Here is an 11,238-nt window from a genome sequence, read left to right as displayed (position 1 = left end):
ATATGATAAATTTTGCTTAAAATCTCATATCTATTATAAATACATACAAGTTTTACATCATATGCCCTAAATGTCTTACAAATCATAATCAATTAAAACACACAAACATCCCTTGTTATCGAACACAGATTTTAATCATAACTGCACAGTCCAATTTTACCTTGTGCTGTCCCCTCCTCGATTACCCAGGCACCTACAGTTAGTGTTTCGCAGCAGCATAAAGAAATAAAGAAACCACCAATTAGAAGGAAGGACTTTTTATTAAGATGTTAGCATGGCCTTCTCTTCTGCCACTACTGTTCACCGCATTCTGGGCAATGAATAATTTTGAGTCATAAGCTTCTTAAATTATTGTCAATGCTCAGACGTCTCCACTTGTGTTCGTTTCACAAACTTCCAAGCAACTTCCTTTTCTTCTCTCCAGTTCCCCCTCTTTTAGTCATGAATGAAATTAAATGAAAATGAAATTATGTCACGTCTACTTCTGGTAAACTGGACATTGAATTGACTAGCCGAAGGATCATATGTATTTGTTAACATTGACCTGTGAATCAAAATCACTAGATGATTACTAGCAAACGTACCCACTTACATATTTCCCTTTGTGTTATATAATATGAGGTGTCTTCAATAAGTTTCCAGACCTTTTTGTATGAGTATTTAAAATTACCATAGACTCTTGAAAATTCACTATGTTATTGCTATACATCTTATTAGATGACTGACCAATTTTTTATGATTTAAGGTTCAAATGAACAGCTACAGCAGGAATTGAACTACACTCTACTAAAGTCTGATTGTCACAGCTGGTGAATTTCAAAATCGCAATCTGGACGCGAGGACACTTTAGAAGAACGATATGCAATAAAATTCTGTTTTAAACTTGGAGAAAATGTCACAAAAACGTATGAAATGATTCAGACTGCTCTTAGATCATCTTTCATGAATCGAGCATCAGTTTTTGAGTAGCATAAGAGATTCAAGGAATGCAGAGAGTCTGTAGCTGGAACAACAACGGGGTAGAGAAAACAGCTTGAAATCTTTCTCACATTTCCTGAAATCTTCAAATCTGCTTGTCAATTCAGTGTATAACTTTTCAACATTTTTAGCATACTTGGAACCTTCTAAATAAGCTATTTCTACTTTTCTGGGAGCAGGAAAATGGGCGAGTGTTGTTCTACTCAACTTTGACTTAAAAAGTAAAAGTTTCTTTTCGAATGAAGAAATATGTTTATGCATCTTGTTCACCAACTGCTGTTTACCTTGTAGTTTTACATTTAATTCTACAAGATGTTGTGTGATATCAGTTAGAAAACAAGACCATTTAACCAGTCCTCATTGCTAAAATACGTAATATCTTATTGATTCTTTACCATTAATTGTTCAATTTCTTTTCTTTAAATTCCAAAATCTTGTCAAAATAGCAGTTCTACTTAACCAACGAACTACAGTGAAAAACAAAATATCTGGGTAATCAGTGTGTAGTTCTTCTAAAAATAACTAAAATTGATGATGGTTCAGTCCTCTAGTACGAATTAAATTTATACACTATACCATACATAAACCTTCGTGTGAATATCTTTTGTCCACCTTGTTTTAAAATGAAAACACGCCATGTTTACCGACTTCCGTAATATTTGCGTGGTCAATTCGGAAACAGTAAAACTAGTTTTATGATCTCAAAAAAAATTTTAAATTCAAGTGTGTAATAATAAAAGACAAAAAAAAAAAAACATCTGAGGGCCACATTAACTGATTTGGTGGGCGGGTTGTGTCCCACAGGTTGCTTGTTGCACTCCCTTGATCTAGATGAACTGCATCATCACGACCAACCCATATAGAGTGATTGAAGAATCAAAAACCACTCCAATTACTATGACAGCTAACTGCCAAGTGGAAGAAACCCTCTAGCATCTCTATCCTGTACTTCCTCACACAACGTAACTTTCAGTACACGTCAGCTCAATCTTTAACTTGGCTTCTAATAGAAAACTTCATTTTCTTGTTTAACTAACATTACATTCCTATCCAGAGTTCCCCTTTTTGGGGGAGCTGGATTTTCCCCACATTAAGAACCGACCTTGTGTCTTACTCTGCCCTCGTGAAGAGGCAAGTAAAAAGGAACATTACAGGGGCTTTTCACATACTTAATATCTAATCTGCTACAGAGATAATTAATACATGATAGGTCGAATTCTGCAGGATGCAGAGAAAACGCTTAATAATGAAGGAAGTATTAATGAATTATTTGTAAATAAATGACTTAAAAAATTTTATTTTTTATTTAAAATTTTTTATTTTTTATTACATTTTCACCCCATGCAAGGCACATTGCCACTTTGGTGTAGGGGGCTACTAACAGAGGCAACAACTACTGGGGTACTATGTAGGGATTTGGGCAGCAAGATGTTGGTTCACGTTGCACTTGAACTTCTGCACGTCAGTACAGTTGGGGGAGCAGGGACCTGGAATTTTTCAGAAACGTTAGTCATGGTGAAAGTTAATTTTTCACTCACCGAAGAGGATCCAGCATGCTTGGCTTGTTTGTTTTTAAGAATCGTTTTTGTGATCAGAAATTAGATTAAAATTTTTGTGATTGCAATGTTCCATAACGTTCTGATTTTTCTGATTTTTAATCCCGATTACGATTAATCGTCCTTAGATGTAAATACTGAGAGCACGTAATGGTTTGGGGTTTAACAATGATTTAAAAGTTTTTATTTTTTATTTCCAGTATAGAAAATACGTATGTGATATCTCGAATCCATCCTATTGCAAATCCATCCTGTATAAATGAAAGTGAACAGATCTCAAGAGCTCCGAGTCTTTGTTTCTCTCTATCTCCCTCTTTCTCCTTCTCTCTCTCTCTCTCTTGACCCAGAAGTAAGATCTCAGCTAGAGATTCATAGAAGACTATGAATCTCTCGCTATTTTCTCTCAGATGCGATATGTCTAGTGTAGAAAACACCCTGAGTAGGTCGGACTGACATCTTATATTATAAATAATAATCTTAATTATAAATGAGTAAGTTTCTGGGGAATATTAAATTTCCAAGCGATTTTCAGCTGCATGTATATCCCAATCAGGGTATTTTTTTGCAACCATTTTCCCACCCCGCGTACATCACTGGCAGGTGACTGTGACTAAATGGTTAACAACACAGACTGACAAACTGGAGATGCCAAGTTCGAATCTAGTTCGTTATACAGAAGCACGACTTTCACTTAGGAACGTTGGCAATATTCGCATGGTTCCTCCCGTAAGTACCCGATGTGTTTCTAGAAAGAATTCTAACTAGAAAGATATGGGGGAAACGAATGCCAACAAAAAAAATCATCTGATTCATTCGCAATAAAATAAATAATGATGTTCAACAACAACATACAGCGCTAATGAGTTACCACTTATCAAAGCCAAAAGCCACTTGAGGATAAGGGTTATTGTGATGTGTTGATTGTCAGTTGAATGATGAAAAATATTATCTGATAGCGATTAGGTCAACCGTCATTTAACTTCAGTGATCTAGCAAGAACTGGTACGTCAGTATGGTTTTGCCATGTGTGTCTGACGGAACATCTTTATTCTTAGATCTAATTCTGAGCTGTTCATTTCTGAAAGGAATTTTCCACCACTCTTACCTTATGCTTATTCTAACCTTATGTTGAAAATATCGTTTTAAACATTATTTTCACACACGTGTATCTAAATATTTCTGCACAAATATTTTTGATAGAACCCAATACCTTTCTGCAATCAACTAATGACTTGCAAACTAAAAGCATTCCACGTTTCCTTCTCCCCCCCTCTCTCTCTCTCTCTCTCTCTCTCTCTATCTCTCCACCGAACTTAAGTGCTCTGCAGAGTCGCGTGATTATATTGCAGCATTACGGACTCAAAAGTCAATGATTTTTGTGATTGCCGACAAAAGAACCATGAAAAGAAAAGATGCATTTGAAATTAAACGACTCTCTCCCTGTGTGGCCATGTCCTACTCGGTGGTCATTTTTTTTTTCTTTATGTAATTTGGGACACAACCACCATTGAACCCGAGAAAGGAAAGGGGAAAAAACGAGTTAAGACGGACAGATGCCTGCTGACCAATGAATCATCCCAACTATTTCTAGTGAAACTTTTTTTCAGCTATTATGTTATGGCTTTTATATTTTTAGGACCTCCTCTCACCAGAGTGGTGTGAGCATCAGGTCGCTTGTTGAATACTTTATTCGTTGACTATTTTCAGAAATAATCACGATGCAGTAAACTTTAAATGACCCGCCTTCATGCTTGCTTCTAAATTCAGTCCACGATATTTCTTGTTTTACAAGTTATTGTCCATTCCGAGATTTATTAAATGAGTTATGACACGGATTTTCCTTCTTTCCTCTTTGTTTTGTCTTTTTTTTTAATTTTTTTATTTTTTTTTTTTAGATGCAAGATGCATCATCATTTCTGGCTGTTGTCCATCAGTGAGCCGCACTTAAAGTAAAAAAAAAAAACATTTTCGTTTGTTCTATTGAAGTTTAAAACGACATTTTTCTGGTCGGACATACCAAAGTTTGAGATAGCATTTTCGTTTTTTGTTTCTGATATTTAATTTTAAAAAATCTTTTTTTTCATTATGTCACATAAGTTTAAAATAGCATTTTCGTCTGTTTGTCTGAATTTTACAATGTCATTTTTCTAGTCGGACACACCAAAGTTTGAAATCGTATTTTCGTTTGTCTGTCGGTGATATTTATTTAAAAAATGGTAATTTTCCATTATATCACACATACGTTTGAAATAGCAGTTTCGTCTGTCTGTCTGTTATATTTAATTTACAAATGGTAATTTTCCATCATATCGTACATAACTTTTAAATAGCATTTTCGTTTGCCTGTCTGTTATATTTAATTTAAAAATGGTAATTTTTCTTTGTCACACAAAAGTGTAAAATACCATTTTTGTTTGTCAGCCTGTGATATTTTATTTAAAAATGGTAATTTTCCATCATATCACACATAAGTTGAAAATAGCATTTTCGATTGTCTGTCTGTTATATTTAATTTAGAAATGGTAATTTTTCATTATATCTTACATAAGTTTATCATAGCATTTTCGTTTGTCTGTCTTTTATATTTAATTTAAAAATGGTAATTTTCCATTATGTCAAGTGTATTAGCAAGTGTTCTGACATAAGTCATTACCTATAATCCCTCTTTGGCAAAAACAAGTGGGGTTCCCTGCAGTTTGAGTGACAGCAAGTTTCTTTGGGTTTCCAGTACTTCTCACTTTTGTTCCTACCTATTGCAACTCACTTGGTGTTGTCAAACTGGCAGTTTACTTTTGTTGGTTCTCATTTATATAAGCCAGTGGCTTTCTCTAGTTCAGCATTGGTCGGTCAGCATTATCTTATGTGGGCTGGTTTCTGCACTCGATGGCTTTTCTTAATAATTTAGCTGTTTTCATCAATGCCGTGCATTACATGGTATCAATCCTCCCTCTGATTCCAATTTCTCCTAATTTTTTCAAGATTTTCAGAACTCTTCATGCTATTATTTTTCTTTTTATTCATTTACTACTTTCCTTCAAAATGTGTAATTGCATTAAGATATTGCATCTTCTTCGTGTGTAACATTTATTAGCTTGTTACTATCTAATATATAAAAGTACGGCCAGTATCTTCAACATTTATTTGTGGTCAATAGGTTTTTACTACAATGTAGATACTTAATAATTTTTCAACAGTCATTTATTGGCAAATATTGGTCGATGTTCTTAAAACATTGTATTTCTAATCGATTTAAATATTTAATCCTGTCGACATTTTTTTAATTACTAATAATATAAAGGAAGTAGATATTTCACTTTAAGGATTATCTTGGAAAAAAATTAATATTTTCTCACAAGAAATCAAAGAAAAATTTTGAAAGTTGACAACAAATGAAACAAAAATGAAAGAAAACACTCTCAAGCAACATCTAAACCGATCGACTTTCACTTTGGTTTAATCTATATTATTAATCAAATTTTAAACGTTTATTTATTTATGTGTGTGTGTGCTTTTTTTTACAAGGTAGTCACCACTTATCAAGGACCGGAAGCCATTCTGGGATAAGGGTTATTGTGTGTACAGTACGTTACTTTTGGAGATCTGATAAAGTGTCTTACTTAAGAAGGCGGTTCATCAGGAATTTGTTCACATTGGACTTGAAGACATCCATGTTGTAGTCAGGTGGGAAACAGGCAACCGGAACAGAGTTCCACAGGCGTGCACTTCTAAGAAAGAAGCTTTGTTCATGGAATCTACATTTTCATTTTGGCACAGATAATGAGTGGGGAAAATTTTTGACAGTGGTTTCAGCTAGACGGGTGTTTATCGTGAAAGATTGGCAAGGAGGGACCAGAGATTGGAGTTCAAACGAGCACCTGCCATGGTAGTAACGATAAAACATGTGTGTCTATATACCAATAAAATAAAACGTGTGTGTCTATATACCAATAATATAAAACATGTGTGTGTCTATATACCAATAAAACCTTTTCCCTGAAATGTATGAGCCCCTAGATTGTCCTTATCTATATATGGTTCGTGACAAACAACGGCGAGTCACACAAAAAGCCCGAAATAAGGGGTTTTTGGGCTGTTTCATAAACTTGTCGAAAAAGTTATCTGCCTATGTCAACGAACTTTAACACTGTCTGTATACAGTCGCGGTAACATCTTTTGGCATATGGAGAAGACTTGTGGCGCAATGGATAATGCGTCTGACTACGAATCAGAAGATTCCAGGTTCGAATCCTGGCAAGTTCGTAATAATTTTAAACATCATTTTATACAACGTTTACTCATTATCCTTACTCTTAGTTAAGGTATTTTTGTTTTTTTTTAGTGATTTTGTTTTGTGTGTATGAGAATTTCCCATACTCCGAGTTCACAGAGTAAGCGTTGATGGTAAGACGAGGTTGAGTGTACTTGATGTTGAGTGTACTTGATGTTGAGTGTACTTGATGTTGAGTGTACTTAATGTTGAGTGTACTCGATTTTGTGTTTGACTCGGCGTTGTGTATGCTGATATGGCGCAGCCACTAGTTACTAATATTATTAAAAAATCAGGAGGATATTTCATTGTACTTTCTATGAATTTAACATTTTTGTGTCTACGTTTTTTCTTGAATTAAAAACCATTTCAATCTTACACGCTTCGATATCTGCAACACTATTTCCAAGTAATGAAAACTGCATCGGACAAAATGATTTTGAAAATCTCCCAATGAGAACAATCTCGTATATATGTTGTTCCAATTCATGTTGCCCATGAATGTTTGCCTGATGATCTATCGATTATTTATTAGCCATGACAATCGGTGGTTGAGAAGATTTCTTGTAATTGCTAAATAAGGAAACAATAAATAAGTTGACCCTAGGCACCATCAGATTATCACCAAACCTCTGCCCGCCACTGTCTACGCATGTTGAAAATTCCACTTTTTCATATTTCCACGCATTAGGAAGTTTTTATGCGTGATTGCATATTTTGTTGTCTTACTTGTGTGCGTATAATAATCCTTGCACGTTTTTGTTAGTTCTGATTTGCGTTCTGTTTTGTTTACCGCTTTTGTTTATGCGCAAGAACAATTAGAGAACAGATAATTCTTCTAACAGCCACGAGTTGCTGCACACGTATTGATTACACTCCAGCTTTCATTATTTCAAAAAGTCATATTTAATTATACAAAAAAATTTTCATCAGATAGTCATATTGACGTTTCTAAATTTGTGAGATTTTTTAGATGAGGGTTGATTATTCGTATTCTTTGGATTCATCGGACTACTGTTCTCATCTTGAGTGTGATTTTCACAACGTTGTGGTAGAAGTCTATCCAGTTATGGCTGATGGAACAAGAGCACACTACCCTCGTAAAGTAAATAAACGCTTCCGCTGGAAAATTCCGTCCAAATTCCCAAGTTCGACAGAAACATTCTCGAGTTCGACAAGATACACCTGAAGAAGGTCGGAGGTTACATCATACTGTTCAGTAGTGGTGTATTTATATATCTACTAGACTACCTGTGACCCGTTGGGTCAGTATGTTATATTAGCTATGGAATTAATGTATGAGCGTGACACTTGTGACATAAAGAAAATAGTTTTTTGTGACATGACAGAAACATTTCTATGAAAATATATTAAAATAAAAAAAGAATATAGATAGATTTCTATGAGTCGTTCTGTTTATCATAATTGATTATTTTTGAAAAAAAAAAAACTTACAGCCATTGAATTATAAGTGGTTTGCCATACTTATAGGTAAATGTGCACTGAACAGATACCATCATACTTGACGTATAAATTAAAATTTTGATATATCTTTTAATTTAAACACGGAAAAAATAATTGGGACGCTGAAAATGTGCACACTAAAACAATGTTTTATTGTCGCGTTGATTATTTATTTGTAACAGAAATTAAAAAAAACATTTTCGGAGTTATTTATTAATGTTGGTAGTGTAGAAGAAAATGTATGAATGTTTTTTAAGAAAGGTGTATTAAAGAATAGAGAATAAATTAAAAAAAAGGAATGTTTATGTACGCATGCGCAACTGGAAGTCATAAACTGGATGTGGGTTACAACAGCTGTTACAAGGTCATTTGAGTTTTATAATTATATAGATATATCTATAAAAGTGAAATGTGTGTGTGTGTGTGTGTGTGTGTACACATTTCCCTACCAAATAACTCTGTCAATTTTCGGTCTAGATGTGACATAAAGAGTATTAAGACTTGGGAAAACCTTTTTAATCGATTGTCGGCCAGAAATTTGGCTGTCAAGGGGTCAGAGTTCAATTATTTGACCTTTGAAAACTCTACCAAAATCTGCTGCCAATTTTGGGTATAAACACTTGAAATTTAAAATGTAGGTTGCTTGGACATGGATCAAACTTTATACTTTGATTTGAGCCCCAAAAAATAAATGTTATGGGGTCAAAATTGGGGTCAAAGTTAAAAAGAATTTTACTCCTGCGGTCTCTACCAAATTACTCAGCCAATTGTTGTCTAAACATTTTAAATTTTACATAAAGGGTATTCAGAGATAGAACAAGCTTTTTGATCGGTTTAGGTCGAAAATGTGAGCTGCCAAGGGTCAAAGTTCAAAACATTTGACCTTTGCAGTGTCTAGCAAACTACTCTGCCAATTTTGGGTCTAAACATCTGAAATTTATACATAAAGGGTATTCAGACATGCGGCAAGGATTTTATTCAGTTTTGGGGCGAAAATTTGGCTGCCAAAAGGTCAAAATTGAAAGAGTTGACCTTTGCAGATTCTATCACATTCCTCTGCTAATTTTGGGTCTAAAGACTTGAAATTTTAGATGTAGGTAACTTGGACTTGGGTAAAACTTTGAATTTTGATTTGAGACCAGAATGATAAATGTTAAGGAGTAAAAATTGGGGTCAAAGTTAAAAAAATTGACCTCTGCGGTTTCTACGAAATTATTCAGACCAATTTTGGTCTAAACATTTGAAATCTTATAGAAAAGGTATTCACACATAGGGCAAGTTATGAACAGTACATAGGACTTGAGCAAAGCCGGGCTGAACTGTATATATATATATATATATATATATATATAATGAATAAATAAGTGACAAAAGTCTATATCCCAAAGTTCTTCTATTTCTTCTGATGAGTTAAGGGCAAAATAGATTCACTAATTGATATAATAATTAAGTGTTTGATTTTGTGCTACGAAACAGATACTGTCAAGAATTGTAAATGTCAACTGAATTAAAAGAATAAATTGTAAGATTGTCAACATCATGAGCTTTGGAATATAGACTTATTATATTGCTCTGTAATTATATTGAGCTTCTAAAATAAGGATTGGTATTTTTTTTTTTTTACATAGGCATCACCACATTATCAAGGCCAAGAGGCCACTCAAGGATAAGGGTTAAAGAGTGTACAGTAGAAATTGGACAATATAGTAATCATTAGTAATTTGGTAAATTTGATAACTTATATGGAATGGCTCATCAAGAACTTATTTACGTTAGACTTGAAGACAACCATATTGTAGTCAGCCGGAAAGCAGGAAAACGGAAGACAATTCCACAGGCGTGCAGTTCTAAGAAAGAAGCTTTGTTCATGGAATCTACGTTTAGGTTTAGGCACAGATAAAGAGTGGGGGGAATTATTGATAGTGTTTACAGCTAGACGAGTGTTTCTTGTGAAAGTTTGGCGAGGGGGGACCATAGATTGAAGCTCAGTCGAACACTTTCCATGAAAATAACGATACATCAGAGACAAACTCGCAACATCTCTTCTGTGAGATAGAGGTTGCAAGGAAGAGAAAAGGACATCTCCTACGAGGCTACGAAGTCTATTTTGAACTCTATCAAGGCAGGCCAAGTCCTTTCTAGGGCAGGCCAAGTCCTTTCTGGTATATATTATAACGATATAAAGTATATTTCCATAGAAATATATAGCTTCGTGAGTTCAATTTTATAAGAGGAAACTTATCAGGATAATATAAAGATCAACAAGTTTCATTGGAGCCTATATAAGAAAACAATAAGAATGAAAAATGAAGTCATAAAAACTATATATTGGTGTATATAGAATGGTTCATTTATTCAATAAGGGTATACAGGCATTTAGTTGGGGGATAGAGGGGACTTTTATGTCAAGGCATTTTGAAGCCTAATGTTTCTCATCAGAAGAATTGAAAAGATGCTAGGTAACATAATGGGGATGCGACGTCTCACGTGGGATTCATCAGGAACGAAATAAGTCAATAAAATTATAGATGATGTTGGGGGGAGTTATATCGAATTCTAAGATAAAGGAGGAGCGTATTATATAGAGTGTAATGTAAAAAGGTGTATAGGGTCTCTATCATAGTCTTAAATGTATGTAGTATATGTTTTAAAGCTCAGGGGGAGGTATAGTGTGGATGGGTAGTAATTCTCTTTTATCGATATGTAAGATGCATATTCTCTATGCAGGAGTATTTTATTGACAAATGCAACCGAGACGACAACAGCATTTTGAGACGGTGTATAATTTCAGGAGGAATATGTTGATGATGACTTAAGGCGAAAGGGTGAATTCTAAGTAGGATTGAGCAAAAGTGACTGTTATCCCAACATTACTTATAAGAAGACTATGGTATAGCGTGATGCTATGAGGATTAATGAAGGTTGTGGAGTGGATTACATGGGGCGTCGTGCAACAGGGTTTTAATTTAGTGA

The 11,238-nt window shown here is 34.4% G+C and overlaps 1 non-coding gene across 1 annotated transcript; it reads left to right on the top strand.

The window, feature by feature from the left end:
* The first annotated feature begins 6,721 nt into the window (after positions 1-6,721).
* Trnar-acg (transfer RNA arginine (anticodon ACG)) lies at positions 6,722-6,794 on the top strand. Its single transcript has one exon. It is a non-coding gene; the product is annotated as a tRNA-Arg (tRNA).
* The last annotated feature ends 4,444 nt before the right edge of the window (positions 6,795-11,238 follow it).

The sequence above is a fragment of the Euprymna scolopes genome, chromosome 21 (genome assembly GCF_053919585.1).
Source record: "Euprymna scolopes isolate OS-2025 chromosome 21, ASM5391958v1, whole genome shotgun sequence".
In the NCBI taxonomy this organism is placed as follows: domain Eukaryota; kingdom Metazoa; phylum Mollusca; class Cephalopoda; order Sepiida; family Sepiolidae; genus Euprymna; species Euprymna scolopes.
The sequence above is the reverse complement of the archived record's forward strand: the minus strand, read 5'-3'. Positions and strand labels throughout refer to the sequence as shown.